The sequence below is a fragment of the Dermacentor andersoni genome, chromosome 2 (genome assembly GCF_023375885.2).
Source record: "Dermacentor andersoni chromosome 2, qqDerAnde1_hic_scaffold, whole genome shotgun sequence".
Taxonomy (NCBI): Eukaryota; Metazoa; Arthropoda; class Arachnida; order Ixodida; family Ixodidae; genus Dermacentor; species Dermacentor andersoni.
In genome coordinates, this window is record NC_092815.1 from 238,785,199 (window position 1) to 238,803,477 (window position 18,279).

Consider the following 18,279-nt stretch of genomic DNA (forward strand, 5'->3'; position numbering starts at 1 on the left):
TGAGAGTGAAATAATCAGAAGAATAAGAATGGGCTGGGGTGCGTTTGGCAGGCATTCGCAGATCATGAACAGCAGGTTGCCATTATCCCTCAAGAGAAAAGTGTATAACAGCTGTGTCTTACCAGTACTCACGTACGGGGCAGAAACCTGGAGGCTTACGAAAAGGGTTCTACTTAAATTGAGGACGACGCAACGAGCTATGGAAAGAAGAATGATAGGTGTAACGTTAAGGGATAAGAAAAGAGCAGATTGGGTGAGGGAACAAACGCGCGTTAATGACATCTTAGTTGAAATCAAGAAAAAGAAATGGGCATGGGCAGGACATGTAATGAGGAGGGAAGATAACCGATGGTCATTAAGGGTTACCGACTGGATTCCGAGTGAGAGCTCTTTATTTAAAAGCAAAGAGGTTAGCCGGCGTAGAATCGTGTTCGCCTACTCGCTACTCTGCAAGGGAAGGACTAACTATAGACCAACAATTAGTCCTTCGCTAGCTACGGAAAATCTCCTTGCACAGCATGACTGTGCAAGGAGATTCTGCGTGTGTATATGTATGCATATATATATATATATATATACACGCAGGAAAGACCAGCCTTCGTCAGAGTACAGTACTCTGAGTACTCTGACGAAGGCTGGTCCACCAGCCGAAAACGTTAAGTAAAAGAAGTCTTCCAAAAAGTTCGTCGTCTCTTTCTTGCGTATGTTACGTCGGATCCTGCGTGCTGAACTTTGAAGAAAACCCCTATATATATATATCTATTTATATGTATATATATATATATATATATATATATATATATATGTGTGTGTGTGTGTGTGTGTGTGTGTTTATATATATCGGTGGTAACTCCGTTAGACAGGATGCCAGTAAGCTATCGCAGCACAGCAGACGAAAAATCTGATCAAGAAACGTCAATGTATGCAAGCCTCTAACCCTACAGAACTGGCAGAACTTTCCAAGTTAATAAAGAAGCGTAAGACAGCTGATATAGGGAAGTATAATATGGATAGAATTGAACTTGCTCTCAGGAACGGAGGAAGCCTAAAAGCAGTGAAGAAGAAACTAGGAATAGGCAAGAATCAGATGCATGCGTTAAGAGACAAAGCCGGCAATATCATTACTAATATGAATGAGATCGTTCAAGTGGCTGAGGAGTTCTATAAAGATTTATACAGTGCCAGTGGCACCCACGAAGATAATGGAAGAGAGAATAGTCTAGAGGAATTTGAAATCCCACAAGTAACGCCGGAAGAAGTAAAGAAAGCATTGGGAGCTAGCTATGCAAAGAGGGAAGGCAGCTGGGGAGGATCAGGTAACAGCAGATTTGTTGAAGGATGGCGTTCAGATTGTTCTAGAAAAATTGGCCAACCTGTATACGCAATGGCTCATGACTTCGAGCGTACTGGAATCTTGGAAGAACGCTAACATAATCCTAATACATAAGAAAGGGGATGCCAAAGACTCGAAAAATTATAGACCGATCAGCTTACTGTCCGTTGCCTTCAAAGGATTTACTAAGGTAATTACAAATAGAATCAGGAACACCTTAGACTTCCGTCAACCAAAGGACCAGGCAGGATTCCGTAAAGGCTACTCAACAATAGACCATATTCACACTATCAATCAAATGATAGAGAAATGTGCGGAATATAACCAACCTTTAAAAATAGCTTTCATTGATTACGAGAAAGCGTTTGATTCAGTCGAAACCTCAGCAGTCATGGATGCATTACGGAATCAGCGTGTAGAGGAGCCGTATGTAAAAATACTGAAAGATATCTATAGCGGCTCCACAGCCACCGTAGTCCTCCATAAAGAAAGCAACAAAATCCCAATAAAGAAAGGTGTCAGGCAGGGAGATACGATATCTCCAATGCTATTCACAGCGTGTTTACAGGAGGTATTCAGAGACCTGGATTGGGAAGAATTGGGGATAAGAGTTAATGGAGAATACCTTAGTAACTTGCGATTCGCTGATGATATTGCCTCACTTAGTAACTCAGGGGACGAACTGCAATGCATGCTCACTGTCCTGGAGAGGCAAAGAAGAAGGGTGGTTCTAAAAATTAATCTGCGGAAAACTAAAGTAATGTTTAACAGTCTCGGAAGAGAACAGTAGTTTACGATAGGTAGCGAGGCACTGGAAGTGGTAAGGGAATACATTTACTTAGGGCAGGTAGTGACCGCGGATCCGGATCACGAGACTGAAATAATCAGAAGAATAAGAATGGGCTAGGGTGCGTTTGGCAGGCATTCTCAGATCATGAACAGCAGGCTGCCATTATCCCTCAAGAGAAAAGTGTATAACAGCTGTGTCTTACCAGTACTCACCTCCGGGGCAGAAACCTGAAAGCTTACGACAAGGGCTCTACTTGAATTGAGGACGACGCAACGAGCGATGGAAAGAAGAATGATGGGTGTAACGTTAAGGGATAAGAAAAGAGCAGATTGGGTGAGGGAACAAACGCGAGTTGATGACATCTTAGTTGAAATCAAGAAAAGGAAATGGGCATGGGCAGGACATGTAATGAGGAGGGAATATAACCTATGGTCATTATGGGTTACGGGCTGGATTCCAAGCGAAGGGAAGCGCAGCAGGAGGCGGCAGAAAGTTCGGTGGACGGATGAGATTAAGAAGGTTGCAGGTACAACATGGCCACAATTAGTACATGACCGGGGTAGTTGGAGAAGTATGGGGGAGGCCTTTGCCCTGCAGTGGGCGTAACCAGGCTGATGATATATATATACTTATATATATATATATATATATACATACATATATATATATATATATATATATATATATATATATATATATATATATATATATATATATATATATATATATATATTGTACTGAAGGCACTGGGCAGTGGGCATGGTGCTGGTGTGCTTGTGAAAAACAAGAAGACGACGAGAAGTGCTCGCTTCCCTGTTACGATGTAGCGCCGACCTGTTTTAAGCCTAGCGCTACAACCTATAACTAGTGACCCTTCTGCTAGGTGAACACCCCCGTTGCATTTGGTGGAGGTGCTCGGTTTCTCTTATACATCCTGGAACTCCGCAGCCGAACGCTGCCACCAGCTGTTGCAATGGATGAACCAGGACCGTCCCAGGCTGCTGCTCCCGTGCCCCCCACCATCGTCTGTTCTGGCGTGATCCGGCAGCGCGCTCCGGCTATATTTAGCGGCACAGACGACCACGACGTGGAAGACTGGCTCGCCGAATATGACCGTGTAAGCGCCTATAATAAGTGGGACGACGGCGCCAAGCTCACAAATGTCATCTTTTACTTGACTGGCGTGGCAAACCTATGGTTCCGCAATCATGAAGCCGATTTTACCACCTGGTCGGCTTTCACGGCAACTTTGGCAGAGGTCTTCGGCCGTCCCGCCGTTCGCCGGCTTCGCGCTGAGCAACGCTTGTGTGGTCGAGCTCAACGCCAAAACTAGACCTTCACCAGTTATATTGAAGACGTCCTCTCGCTATGCAAGCGCGTGAACTCATCTATGGACGAAGCTGACAAGATCAAGCACGTCATGAAAGGCATCGATGACCATGCCTTCCAGGTGCTCGTCGCGAAGAGTCCGCGGACGATTGCCGAAGTCATACAGCTATGTCAGCAGTACGACGAGCTGCGCAAGCAGCGTGCATCAGCACGGGCTGCTCAGCAGGACACCACGGATCTATCTCCGTTGGATTTCGGCCGCGACGCTGCCGACATCTCTGCTTTAATGCCGGAGATAAAGCAGTTCATCCGTCAGGAAGTTGCCCGCCAACTCTCTCTGGCGAACAGCACACCCGAGCCGTCGACAACCTTGGCTCCTTCACTTCGCCACGTCATTCAGACCCAAGTTGCCGCGGCGCTGCCATCTGCCCCTCCTCCGCAGTCTGCAGCTGGGCCGCTAACGTACGCTGACGTTGTCGCCCGGCCTTACGCTCCTCCGGCTGCTGATGCCTACCGGGCCACTGGCACCTTCCATGTGCCGCCGCCACCTTCACGCCCGATGGTCGTCCCTTACTCGGCCGCTGGAACCCCTGTCGTCAACCCGTGGCGTACATCTGACAACCGGCCAATATGCTATTTCTGCCATCTTCCGGGCCACGTAGCACGATTCTGCCGCCGTCGCAGCCCCCGTTTACCTGACAGTGGGGGCGCCTCAAGCTACAGGCCTGCTCGACTTCCGCGTCAGGACCCATCTAGCCTTCCTCCGGACTCATCTTACAGTCGCCTCCCTTTCGATGCCCTTCGGTCACCTTCCCCACGTCGCCGATCCATTTCCCCGATGGTTCGCCGACCCAGCCCAGCCCGAGAGGAAAACAAAAAGTCGCAGTTCCAGAGGCAAGAACTGCGTTTACGTCGAACATTTCAAGGCCTCATTCTAACCCGGCGAACGAAATTAAACTGTCCGTAGACGGCGTCACCGTACACGCACTTATCGACACCGGAGCCGCCGTTTCTATTATTAGTGAGAAGCTTTGCCGCAATTTGAACAAAGTGACAATTCCCCTTACTTCTCTTTCTCTGCGTACGGCAACCTCGCATCGCATTCAGCCTTCAGCGTCGTGAACAGCCCGGGTTGTCATTCAAAACGTTATGTATGTTATAGAATTTGTCGTCCTATCTCGTTCGTCACACGACATTATTCTTGGATGGAATTTCCTATCTGTCAATCAAGCACTTATCGACTGCGCTCGTGCCGAACTTACATTATCAGTGCCGTGCTTCGACCCTGACGACCATTCTTCTCCTAAAGTTGTTACCGCCTCTGACATCGATATCGCACCTTTCTCCGCCGCTCTGGTCTCTGTTTCATGTAACTCTGCTGCAAACTCATCTGTTCTGTTTACACCGTCGGCCACTTGTGCGCGCCGCCGGAACTTTCTGCTTCCGTTTGCTGTCGTCACTTTTTGCGACGGTTCTGCTGCCCTTTACGTGTGCAATCCGTCCGCCTGCCCATCATCCCTACTCCGCGGCCAGTGCCTGGGTACCGCTGAAGCTTTCGATAGCGTTCTCCTGGCCACCACGTTTGGTGATACGGCATCACTTCCGATTTGTTCCGTCACTCCTCCCGCCGCGACTGATGTCCCTGTAGACGTCTTCGCTCGTGCCGTCGACGCAGAACTCACACCTGCGCAGCACACAGAAATTATCAAGCTCCTCCAACGCTTTCGTTCCTCATTTGACATTGACCAACCATCCTTGGGCCGAGCGTCCGCAGTCGTTCACCGTATCGACACCGGTCCACAAACACCATTGCGCCAGCGTCCGTATCGTGTGTCGGCTGTTGAACGCCGTATCATCGACCAGCACGTTGACGACATGCTGGAGCGTGGCATCATCCAGCCCTCTAACAGTCCCTGGGCATCTCCGGTTGTCCTCGTTAAAAAAATAAGATGGCTCCATCCGGTTCTGCGTCGACTATCGCCGCCTTAACCGAATAACGCGCAAAAATGTCTATCCTCTGCCGCGCATCGACGATGCCTTGGACTGTCTGCAGGGCGCGGAATTCTTTTCCTCGCTGGATTTGCGCTCCGGCTACTGGCAAGTGCCAATGGCAGAGGCCGATCGTCAAAAGACAGCCTTCGTAACGCCTGATGGGCTATATGAATTTACTGTCATGCCGTTCGGCCTCTGCAACGCGCCTGCCACTTTCGAGCGAATCATGGACGCCATTCTTCGAGGGCTGAAGTGGAAAACGTGCCTCTGCTATTTGGATGACATTGTGGTTTTTTCCACCGACTTTGCGTCGCACCTCAACCGCCTCGAGCAAGTACTTGCGTGCCTCTCCACTGCAGGACTGCAACTAAATTTGAAGAAATGCCACTTCGGCGCTCGTACGCTTACTATTCTCGGCCATGTAGTGTCAAAAGACGGTATCCTTCCGGACCCCACAAAACTTAGCGCCATATCCGAGTTCCCTAAGCCAACCACCATGAAAGAGCTTCGCAGCTTCATCGGCCTGTGCTCATATTTCCGACGCTTCATCCGTAACTTTGCCTCTATCATTGCCCCCTTGACGCAGCTTCTCACCGGCAGTTCGGACCTATCAGCCTGGTCCTCGGCGTGCGACGACGCATTCCAAGAACTGCGACGCGTTCTCACCTCGCCTCCAGTCCTGCGACACTTCGATCCCTCTGCTCCAACTGAGATCCATACGGACGCTAGTGGTGTCGGGCCCGGCGCTGTTCTTGCACAACGCAAGGATGGCTTCGAAGAGTACGTCGTCGCGTATGCCAGCCGCACCCTTACCAAAGCCGAGGCGAACTACTCGGTTACTGAGAAGGAATGTCTGGCCATCATTTGGGCTATCGGCAAATTCCGTCCTTATGTGTACGGGCGTCCATTTGACATCGTGACCGACCATCATGCCCTATGCTGGTTATCTTCACTAAAAGATCCAACTGGTCGGCTTGCCCGTTGGGCATTGCGCCTTCAAGAGTACGACATCCGCGTTGTTTAACGCTCAGGCCGAAAGCATTCAGACGCAGACGCTCTATCCCGGTCACCCCTGCCCTCTGGTCCTGTCCACTCGTCTATTTCTACCTGCGGTGCCTTCGCCCTCAACATTTCCAACATGCCGTCAGAGCAGCGCAAAGACCCATGGATCTCTTCGCTTATTGACTTCCTGTCCAGCCAGTCGCCAGCACCGACCTCTCGGACGCTTCGTCGCCAAGCCACGCACTTCATCATTCGAGATAACCTGCTGTACCGCCGCAACTACAATTCCAGCGGCCGTAAGTGGTTGCTTGTTATACCCAGACACCTCCGCTCCGACATCTGCGCCACGTTCCGCGACGACCCACAATGCGGCCACGCTGGTGTATTAAAGACATACTCTCGCCTCCAGCTTCGGTACTACTGGCGCGGTATGTACCGTTTCGTTCGCCAGTATGTCCGGTCATGCCACCTATGCCAACGACGCAAGACGCCACCTCAACATGCCACCGGCCCCTTGCAACCTTTACCATGCCCCGCGCGCGCGTTCGACCGCGTCGGCATTGACTTATACGGTCCGCTTCCCAACACTCCAAGCGGCAACCGCTGGGTTATTGTTGCTATCGACCACCTCACGCGGTACGCTGAAACTTCAGCCCTAGCATCTGCCACAGCAAAAGACGTCGCCAGTTTTATCCTTCAAAACCTGATTTTACGCCATGGAGCACCTCGCGAATTACTGAGCGACCGCGGTCGCGTTTTCCTCTCAGACGTCATTGCAGCATTGCTAAAGGAGTGTCGCATCATTCACCGCACTACCACGGCATATCATCCTCAAACTAATGGGATGACAGAACGTTTCAACCGCACCCTTGGTGACATGATGGCCATGTATGCTTCATCTGACCACTCGAATTGGGATCGCATTCTACCTTTCGTGACCTACACTTACAATACCGCCACGCAAAGCACCACTGGGTTCTCCCCTTTCTTTCTCCTTTACGGACACGAACCTTCATGCACTATGGACACGATTCTACCTTACCGGCCAGATGCCTCGGAGTGGACGACTGTTTCTAGAGCGGCTGCTTACGCCGAAGAATGTCGCCAGCTCGCTCGTTCGTTCACATCCCAGGACCAGTGGCGCCAAAAGCTTCGTCACGATTCATCCACTACGGCTACTTGCTTTGCGCCTGGCTCGCTGGTCTGGTTGTGGGTGCCCTCTACTCCTCCAGGCCTTTCCTCCAAGCTGCTCTCCAAGTACCACGGTCCTTATCGGGTACTGAAACAAACATCCGCGGTCAACTACCTCATCGAGCCAATTGAAACGCCTTCCGACCAGCGTCGTCGGGGCCAGGAAATTGTCCACGTCTCCCGGCTCAAGCAGTGCCATGACCCCCCTGTGTTCCCCTGTCCTTAGGTCGCCAGGATGGCTACTCTTTCGGTGGGGAGTGATTGTACTGAAGGCACTGGGCAGTGGGCATGGTGCTGGTGTGCTTGTGAAAAAGAAGAAGACGACGAGAAGTGCTCGCTTCCCTGTTACGATATAGCGCCGACCTGTTTTAAGCCTAGCGCTACAACCTATAACTAGTGACCCTTCTGCTCGGTGAACACCCCCGTTGCAATATATATATATATATATATATCGTTTAAAAGCTTGCCCGTATGTAATTCGTGGGAGAACTTCTCTTTGGGAATTTTTAAAAGACCAGTAATTCATCAAACACACATGTTACTTTGCCATAACATTACCATGGTGTCCCCCGTCCCTGCCCAACCACCTCTAGGTCCGCTAGTTTTCCTATCAATTGAATTCGCTGTTCTCCCAAGGCAACGGAATAAATTTTTTGTTCTCAAAACACATTCATAAAGCTCAGGATCGCTTGCATGCGTAATTTATTGCAAATGTTATAATTAGTCCCCTTTATTTGAACTTTACTAAATATTGCCCATAAGGCGCCTTTTATTTTCGGCAAATATAAAGGAAATGTCTTGAGTTCACCGAGGACATCGCTAAAACCAGTGGGAACGTGTTATAACTTTTGGAAATAGGGAAAGAAAGAGGGTGGCTCAGTAATTACTTGCAACACTTCTAAGTGGACATGGAACGTAAAAATGTCGGACATTGCAGTTACCATGTCCCTACTCCCCTTTCCACAAAATATAAACCTGTTGTACGCTAAGCTGTATCGACACACTGTAAAGCGTAGCTGATAGTGGCCGTATCACACGCTCTAACACTTGAATAATTTTTTTTTACAAAGGCTGTGTTTCATCCCACCGCATTTAACTTCTCCCAGAGAGTTTTCATAGCGCACCGCTAATTTTCGCTAAATTTAGTCCTGGTGGATGTTATAGTTCTGCCAGGGCAGCGGGCTCGTTTCTTACCCGTTCGTTAGACACGCTCATAACACTCTAGGGTGCTTGCATGCGTAATTTACTTTGAAATGCCCCTATTACTCACCTGTTTTGAACTTCACTTACACATAACTCATTTACGTATTTTTACAGTCACCAAACATAAAAACCTACCTCCTTTAGTTCACTGAGGACACCAGGCGAAACTAATATATCACGCACGCATGAAAAAGTAAAAAAGAAAAAAAGATGAGGGTTAAATGATTATTCGTAACACTTTTAAATAAGCTAGAAACGTCAAAGCTATGCGACAATTGCACTTAAGACGCTGCCTATTCCTTTCAAGTATAATATATCTGCAACGCAGAGTTCTCTTGGGACATCGGGAAACCTAGCTGATAGCAGCAGCGTGATACTTTCGAACACTTGCCTACAATTTTTTAATCCCGTATTTGATCAACGCGCATTTACCATCGCACATAAACTTGGCGTATTGTTCCCCTTATTTTCGCAATGTTTGACCTCAGTTGTAGTTGTAACTATGCCAGCGCAGCACCGCTCACAAAACAAACTACTAACCTATGGGCCACATGCATACGTATTCTACTGAAAAAATGCGCACTTAACCCACCCATTTGGAACATTGCCTACGCTCTGGCCACACCATTCCCCTAGTTTTTCCCGGATATAAACAAGGTGTTTTGCTTAGCTTGCATAAACAATGTGTTTTGTTTAACACTTGCATTTAAAGCAGGAAAGTGAAAGTTTTGCAACGCATTGCATTTAAAATTCCCTCTATTTTAACTGAATTTCAATCGTCGATTTATTGTGCTGTTGTTTTAGGAGTCTGGGAAACATTTCTATTACCGGCAGTATGAAACGCTGAAGCGCTTCAATGAGTAACTTTCTACAATGGCTGTAATGAGCCTACAAAGAATAAACATATATCGCTCGTCACTCAGAACATTGCTTCGTATTTCAAATAAATATAAACACCGTGCACCACATATTTTACCGAGCACATAGGGGGAAAACAACTAAACGCCGTGTATATGGCATAAAAATTCGGATAAAGTGACCATTCAGTAACTGTTTTCAGAGCATATAAGCAACCTACACAGTGCAAGTTTTCGGAACACGTCGCCAAAAAGTGGTCTTCATTGTTTCAAAATGCGAAATATCTGCTGGTTTTTCTCCTTCCGGCAAAAAAGTAATAGTGCGGCTCTTATTTATAAACATCCTGAAAATGAAATCGTCAGTAGAAGGTAACGCAGGCCTTTAGAAAAAAATTTAATGCAATGTGCTATTGGTATTGAAGTGGCTCTGCACGTTCTGCCAAGGTCATTCTCACGAGCATACCTACGATATGTCATGATTACACAATGAAATTCAACAGTTATACCTGTAAGAAGTTTGGTTATATTTTAATAGGGATAAGATACTCAGCTCTAACGCTAGGCAGGCTATCTCTGGACAGAAATTAGATACAGCGTTTGAGAATTTAACGAATTTAACGATTTCATGCCCTAAGTCACGCCAGTCGTTGGGATCGGCTGATTATAGTACTTTATCGGAACTTCTACCTCGCCCGAAGATTAAAGGTAGCAAGGTGATTCTGTTTTTGAACACGGATATGGCGGTCCCAAAAAAACTGGGCATGATGGAAGTTGCGCAAGCTGATATTTGTCAGGGTGGGAACTGCCCTGTGCCAGGGGTCCTCCGTAACGCTAGCGTCTATGGCGTATATGACACGTCCTGTGCTACAGGGCGTGACGAGAAGGCACAAAAGACAATCCTTGCTGCCAAAGCAGGGGATGCGTAGTAAAGAAAAGCATTACTTATGTGATCACTCTATTAAGAAAGCAAATATTTAGCTTCAGATGAGGTTTTGTTGGACTTTCCAGCGCGCAGCCGAAAGTGCCCGCTTTCAAAAGTGAGGCGCGGGGGGGGGCTTTGCCTACCCCCCCAATTCTGACAGGGGGGGGGGGCGGTGCTAGTAGATACGCCTATGTACGGTGACATGGAGGTATTCCAAATGGTAATCTGTCTTGCATGCCTTTATGCACGCTTGGTCATACTTACTTTCGGGCCACTCCCACTTCGCCTCTCTATCACGCGACCTCACGAAAACTCCCCAGTTAAAGATTACATGTAAACAGTGAATATGCATGATTCGGCCGAACAGTAGAAGAAAATGTATTTTCTATTCTACCTTTGTCGTCATTAGACCTCAGCTCTTTGTACAAATTTCTCTTTTCTTGGAGGGGGGGGGGGGGAGTGGAGGCACCTACTCCACCTGTCTCTCACACGATCTCACAAAGCCGCTAAACTCACTCCGTCAAAGTGACGTGTACGCACTAAACACGCATTTTACAGCGAAGCTGGGGCGCGATCGGAGATATTTTGTTCGATACGCGGTCTGTTCGGTTGCTGCAACGTCACAAAGTGGCAGTATGCAAAATTTGGGACAACGGGGCGGAGAGAGCAGCCAATCAGGAAGCGGTGACCTTCCCGGAATATTACTTCCGTCATTTATTGTCTGCTTGCAGACAGTATACTACAAAACGAAATGTTTCTCGTCTTCCAACCGAATGAAATCTTTATCTAAAAAAATGTATTTTTTCTTCTCAAGCCCAAACATGTTTTCAAATAGTAGTACGTGTGACTACTGCAATTTATAACTATTAGTTTCTTTGCGTCGTCCCTAGGTGGTGTCGCGCACAGCAAGAAAAAAGAAAAAGAAACGACGGGAAGAGTGGCGCACTTTTCAAGAGGCAGCGACAACATTCCAGTGGCTCGCTGGCACCGATGATGGCGTCGATTTCGCTGTACAACCAACGAATTATTTTTTCGAGAAACAAAAACGACGCCGGAATTTACTTTCTTCCATTTCTTCAAACGCGTTTCGCAGCGCCACCCACTCTCCTTCCCCTAGAAACGCCAGCGCAACAACCTAAGTTCCCAACGGAAGTGCCATTTTCTAGAATTAAACTATGGATTGGATCCAAACGTGCCATGCCGCAGCCGCCGGTTGAATCCAACCCAATCCACCAGACGCGCCATGCGAAGCCGTATGATCGCTCCAAACTTCCCAGCTCCCGTCGGGTTCGGCGCCTAGCAGACGAAATGCTCGGTGGGAGGATGATTGACAGGAGCGTGTCGTCATTTTGACGTCACCAAAAACGTGGCCGCGCCCCGCGGCTGGCGACGTCGGCGCGGAGTAGGCCAATCGCGCGCGCCGGTAAACGAACGAACGCGCCGAACAGCCATCTCCGATCGCACCCCTGTTTATGGCTAGGTTACCGTGAATTTTTTCCTGTCCGTAACAAACCTATGTGAACAAAACTATCGTCATCAGCAATGGCTCGTGCCACTGCTGGCGCGTTCGTCGTCGCCTTCTGCCACAGCTGGTTTGTTGACGCCCCTCGGCGTAACCGCGCGAACGCGCTCGTGCTATGTGTCTGCGCTAATGTGTGTCTGCGCTTGAGCGCAGACACACACTAGTAGACGGCACCACGGATTTAGAGAAAATCATGGCTATAGGACTCCGAATAGGATTGTCAGGCGCAGAACTTCGCAGATGGATTGAGGCCGAACAGGCGAAACAAAGGGACGAGAGAGCTGCGGAGCAAGAGGAATCAAGGAAGCTGCTGAATTAGCGCGCTTAGCTGACGAAAGGCAGCGTGAGATCCTCCAGCTAAAGCTGCAGCTTCAGGAAGGAGCTCGAAATGTGCCGGCAGCGGCTTCTGAAATTTTGACTGCGCCCAGCACCTCCTCGTCATCGCTCAATCCACAGAAGTTACTTCCTTTGTTCGACGAGAAACGCGATGACTTGCACGCGTATTTACAGCGATTTGAGCGCTAGCAACGGGGCAGGACTGGCCACAAGAAAAATGGGCTCTTGCTGTGAGCATGTGTCTGACTGGTGAAGCTTTAACTGTTATCGGTCGGATGAGTGCCACCGATTCATTAGATTACCCGAAGGTAAAGGAAGCTTTACTACAGAGGTTCCAATTCACGGCTCAAGGCTACCAAGAGAAGTTTCAGAAAGCACGAGCAGTAGAGGGCAAAACTGGAAGACAACAGCAAGAATTTCGGCCAATTTTGATCATTGGATTGAGATGGCTAACGTGCCTAAAACATATGAAGGTCTACGAGATCACATGATCTCTGAACAGTTTCTGCGCTGTTGTGAGCCAAAGCTAGTCATTTTCTTGAGGGAGCGAGAGTGCAAATCCCTTGACGAACTTGCTAGCTTGACGGATCGCTTTCTTGAAGCGCAGAACTGGACAAACCTAGGAAGGGGTCCCGATAACACAAAGGATTCTAGTGGGAAAAACATTGAAGCTCCCAGGAAACCGCAACTTATGTGTGCCCTCTGTCACCGGTTTGGACACTTGACTCCTGACTGCCGTACCTCACCTAAGCGTATGCTGAAGTGTGAGTTGTGCGACAGAACGGGACATACAGCTGAAAACTGCCGAACTCGGTACGGGGACAACAAACCAAGTTCCTCGTGTGCACTCACCGAATCGCAACCAGTTAGGACTCGTCCAGTGAAAGAATCAAAGCGTCCAGGAAAGAAGACTCGCCGATCAAGTGACAGCGACGACAAGAACCCTGGGACTGCTGTAACTTTCCTGATCGACGGGATGCCAGTGGTTGAAGGCCGGCTTCTAGGAAGAAATGTTCGTGTATTACGGCACACCGGTTGTAATACCGCAATTTTCAGACGAGAACTCGTTCCAGAGGTGTATATGACGGGAAGAACGAGCAACGTTGTTCTTCTGGACGGCTCAACAAGTTACCTGCCTGAAGCTATCGTACAAGTGAACAGGCCGTATTTCACAGGCAAGTTAAGAGTGACATGTATGGATGAGCCCCTCTACGACCTTGTTCTGGGAAATCTTCCAGGCGTCAGAGGACCATATGAGCCAGACTCTGACTGGAAACACCCCGCTGCTCCCAACGAGAAGTCGTCTTCGATAGAAATGAAGCTGACTAAGGCGCCTAGGAAGCCTCAGCATGTATCGAGCGTGGCTGAAGCCAAAACTGAAGAACAAGAACAAGGCAAGATTCGTCCCTTGTGCGTTCCGCCAATTGTCTTGCCTGACGTAACAAAAGGACAACTCATTGAATAACAGCGCAGGACCCGACGCTGAAACATAGTTTTGTCAAAGTGAGGAAGTCGTTTAACTCTGGAAAGGGTCACAGCTACGAATTCGTCGACGATAAAGTATTGTTGTATCGCCTTTACCACCGGGCCACTGGCAGAACCTTTAAGCAGGTGGTCATACCAAAAATATTTAGACATGACATATTAGAAGTGGCACATGAAAATATCATGGCAGGACATAAAGGTATCAGGAGAACAACCGATCGTATCCTACAAGAATATTATTGGCCAGATGTACACAGAGACGTAAAACACTTTGTGAAGTCGTGCGACAAGTGCCAAAAGACAACCCCTAAAGGGAAAGTACAGGCCGCTCCGCTTCCTCGTCAGTGTGTGTTTGTGTGTGCGTGCAAGAATACGACAAGTTTTTTTGGTCCTGAAGTTTTAGAAGGGCCGACACAAAGCCCGCCAAAGTCGAAAAAGCGCCGGGGACCAGGCCAGCGAATTCAAGCGCTCAGAGGAGCACCCCAAGCACGTCAACAACAGAATGTTGCGTTGGAGTCTCCTTTTGCAGGAGTATACTTTTACTGCTAACTACATAAAAGGTTGTCACAATGTCGGAGCTGACTACTTGAGTCAAGTCGCGCGTAATCACCTGTTCATATATCAAAATGTGATTAGACAATGCGACCACTCAAGCGCTTAGTGTTTATTTTAAACCGGACAGACTTGTGCGTTAGTACTTTAACTGGGCGCAACGCCCTGTGAACAATGTGTCGTGTGCTCATATGAACAATCGGACAAACGTACATGACAATTTTCCTTTTTCCTTTTTTTTCATCCCGCGTCCTTGTGTTAGAATAGTTGTGAACAACTTTCTCGAGAAGGGGGGTATTGTGATAATATATGGTACGCGGGAGTGCAAATTATAAACATATGAAGGCAGTGCGACGTGCGGGGGCGAAGAGGACACCGACTCTTTGCCAATACCCGCGAGAGCCATCATCATCATCGACGCCGATTTGGGAGCGTCGACAGTGGCGCCTCGAAAAGAGTGGCGCGAGAGAGTGTGGCCCGTGGCGTGAGCAGTGCGCGAGGTTCGGCGTTCGACGGAAAAGAGCTTCCTCGAGGGCTGGGCGTCTGGCCCATAGGAGCTATCGCCGCCCGCGCCACTACGCCACACCCGAGTCAACGCGGTCGCCCGCTGAGAGGTTACCGCGCCCCGCTCCTCGCCCCGCTCTTCCACTGGGCAACTGGTCCAGGAGGGCTGGAGGTCCTGAACCGGGGCGATCGAGCGTTCGAGTGAGCGGCCACAGGGCTACCCCGCCAGCTGTGGACGCGACTCGGTGACTGCGGCCGTGGGCTCCCGAGCGCAAACCCCGCCGGAGGGAAACCGGGCACGCGGAGGCTCCAGTATATCGACTGTTGCGCAGGGCCACCTGAGCCCCGCGAGGCGGTCCGACCCTGCTGTCCGACCCTGCTGGCCGACACTGCTGTCCGACCCCGCTGGCCGACATCGGTTCCACGAGGGCTCCGACACGGCGACACGCGCTTCCGCCTGAACTGTAGGCCGATTATAATTGACGGATACATATATATATAGCTGCATGTCGTCTATGAGGTATTTTGGGAAACTGTTGCGTGTGGGTGCAGTTTTCTATGTGTTATGTGCGTCAATACAACTCTGATGTGTGTTTGTGCTTCTGCGTGCTGCGTCTGCCTCTTCCTGGAGTGATACTGCACCCAATAACATCACAATTACTGCTTCAGTGCGCCTCTAAATCAGATACTTGGGCATGTAAAACCCAATAGTTATTTTGAACATGTTTCATGCATAAACACAGTACACAAATTCATGAAAACTCTTTATTTGGCATGTGTAGATTGCTTCTTGATCTTTCGACTTTAGTGCGCCTCCAAATCAGATGGTTACTCTGGCACGTAAAACCCCACAATTATTTTTTAACGTTTCGTGCATTAAGTACAGTACACAAATACATGAAAACTTTTTATTTGGCATGTGCACATTGCATCTGGGGAATACGAGGATTTAGGGATGCAAACTTCGTGGCAAAATGTATGTAGCCTAGTTGCGCTACAAGAAAACTAAATTCTCAATTTCTTCATAACGCTTTAGCTTGGTTTCTTTGCCTAGAGACTTTCTGTGGGTTTGTCAGAACAAGTGTAATGTTAAAATACAGGCACGTTAACACATAACTAACTTTGGCTTACAAACAGGTCCGGCTTCCAAAGCTTACAAGCTTTTTCATCTACCGACATGAAGCAGGCCGGGGAAGGTTGCAAGCATCTCCACTCTACGAGGCAAAGCAACTACAAGAGCTTCCTCACGTGCAGGTGCACCCGCGTCGACACCTTAGTGACAAAATGAAGCAAGAGACAAGAAGACTTGTGGAGGCTGCACCACGCAGTGCACTCGCGCTAGATGTTCATGGTCGGCTTCAGCCGAGTGGGGCTGATACTCTTAGTACTGATGTATTCCATGATGAACAAGCCCTCTTTAACCACATGAACAGTGAAATGACAAGATTATAAACAAGCATGCTTTTCCATGACGTAATATTTTTGATGCAACAGACTTAAAGATAATCAAGTTCACAGAAAGCGAGATCACAGTGGCGCAGCAAGTTTTATGCTATTAATGGCATAGTGACAACAGCACAGGCTACACAGATATGTGCAGATACAAGGACTCAGGAGAGCACAAAGTGGCAGCGAACAAGAAAAGTTAGAATTAGAGGCCTCATTTGCTATGTATACTTCACGTTCATCCCTCGGGATGACCGCACGTGGGAACAGAAAGCGTCTGCTATGTTAGCCAACTCTTTTCGTGGTAATGCAGTAACGAGATAAGGCAAAGCGTGTGAAGGTCATGCTCTTGAAGAATATGCAAAGCTTACTGCTAATGCTGTCACAAGGCTCGGTGGTGTTGTGAACCCACTAGTGTCATGGCTTGGCTACAGTCCTGATGGCATTTCATTTCGGGGAGGGAGACCAGCCATTCTCCTCGAATTTAAAAGCCCAGTTCTTGGGAAATTGCACAAAGCTACCTACATTTCTCGGGAAAAGAAGCTTCAATATATGAAACGAGATGGGGAGAACCTTGTGCTGAACTGCAGACATTCATATTTTTCCCAGCTTCAGCTTGGCATGTTGATCTTGAATCCGAATGTGGCTAATTTTGTTGTTTATTCAAAGGTGGAATCCCACATCCTCACTGTGCAAAGGTCCAACGCATACATTGGCGACCTTGTGCGAAAGCTTCAGTATGTTTACTTCAAGCATCTTCTTTGAGAGCTTGCTAAGCATGCATGACTCGAATAGGCATTGCCAGCTGCAAAGTTGTCGAGAGTTGTTGTTTGGTTACAAGGTCTCTGTCAAGCTGCAGTAAACTCAGCTAACCATTCCACGATTGTATAGAGAAAAAAATAAAAGGAATTCAATGAGAAGATAGCTCTGTTTGCCAGAAGGTAACGAATATTGACGCATGGCAAGAAGGTATAAGCTTGGCCTAGAAAAAAGTGTTTAATCTTTGTATCATACCAGTACTAAAATGCGAGTAGGCTTCAGCATATTTAATTTAGTCTCAAAAAAGTACACGAATTCCTTCGTTTAGAACTCGAATTTAATTAGAAGTCCGAGAGCCAATTTACTCGAGAGCTAAAACAGCGATAAGGGGGCAGCGGGGACCTTAAACATGTTCTTGATGCAGGAAACCTGCCAACGTCAACATATGTGCCAGCCTGCCTCAAAAGCAACCTGTACTCCTTTCATTGCACCTGTTTTTCCTGTTGCTTTAACGAAACAGATAGGGGTCTACATAAAGGGGTCACGAGGGCCCTGGCCCAAGTCTTTGTAGTCTTGCACTGTGGTGGACGAACTAATGAACATGCGGGTTATTCTACGTAGTCATTTTTTCTGTATTTGCTGGAGCTCTGTTCCTGCATAGTTTGACTAATAAAGTATGTGTTTGAGTATCAAACAGTTACTGATCCCTGCATAGTCAAAACATCACATGGTTTGTTCAGTCTGAATTTGAATTCATTATCCCTAAGCAAAACATACAAGGAGAAGCCCAAAAATGCTACTGAGCTCATAGCATGGCACGGTGACTCTCCCTTTGCATGGCAGCTAGAGCGTACACTTCTTGCACACAATTGCAGGGAATGAAATCACAAGGTAAAGAATGTGTTTTACTTAAAAAGGAAAACCAGGGATAAATCTGTTTTCGTTGCTTGGGAGCCTAAAATGAAGGATTTTTCTCGCTGATATCACGAACAATTAGCACACGCAATGTCCTCTTTTTGAACCAAACATACTTAAACAAGTGAAATCACTCACGTG

General features: G+C 48.1%; 1 long non-coding RNA gene across 1 annotated transcript in view; it reads left to right on the forward strand.

Annotated features, from left to right (window-relative positions):
- Window positions 1-17,917, forward strand: part of LOC140216022 (uncharacterized) — a 30,895-nt gene extending 12,978 nt beyond the window's left edge. Inside the window, exon 3 of the long non-coding RNA XR_011892667.1 lies at window positions 16,156-17,917. This is a non-coding gene — a long non-coding RNA (uncharacterized lncRNA). The remainder of the gene's footprint in view (window positions 1-16,155) is intronic.
- Window positions 17,918-18,279: the final 362 nt, after the last annotated feature.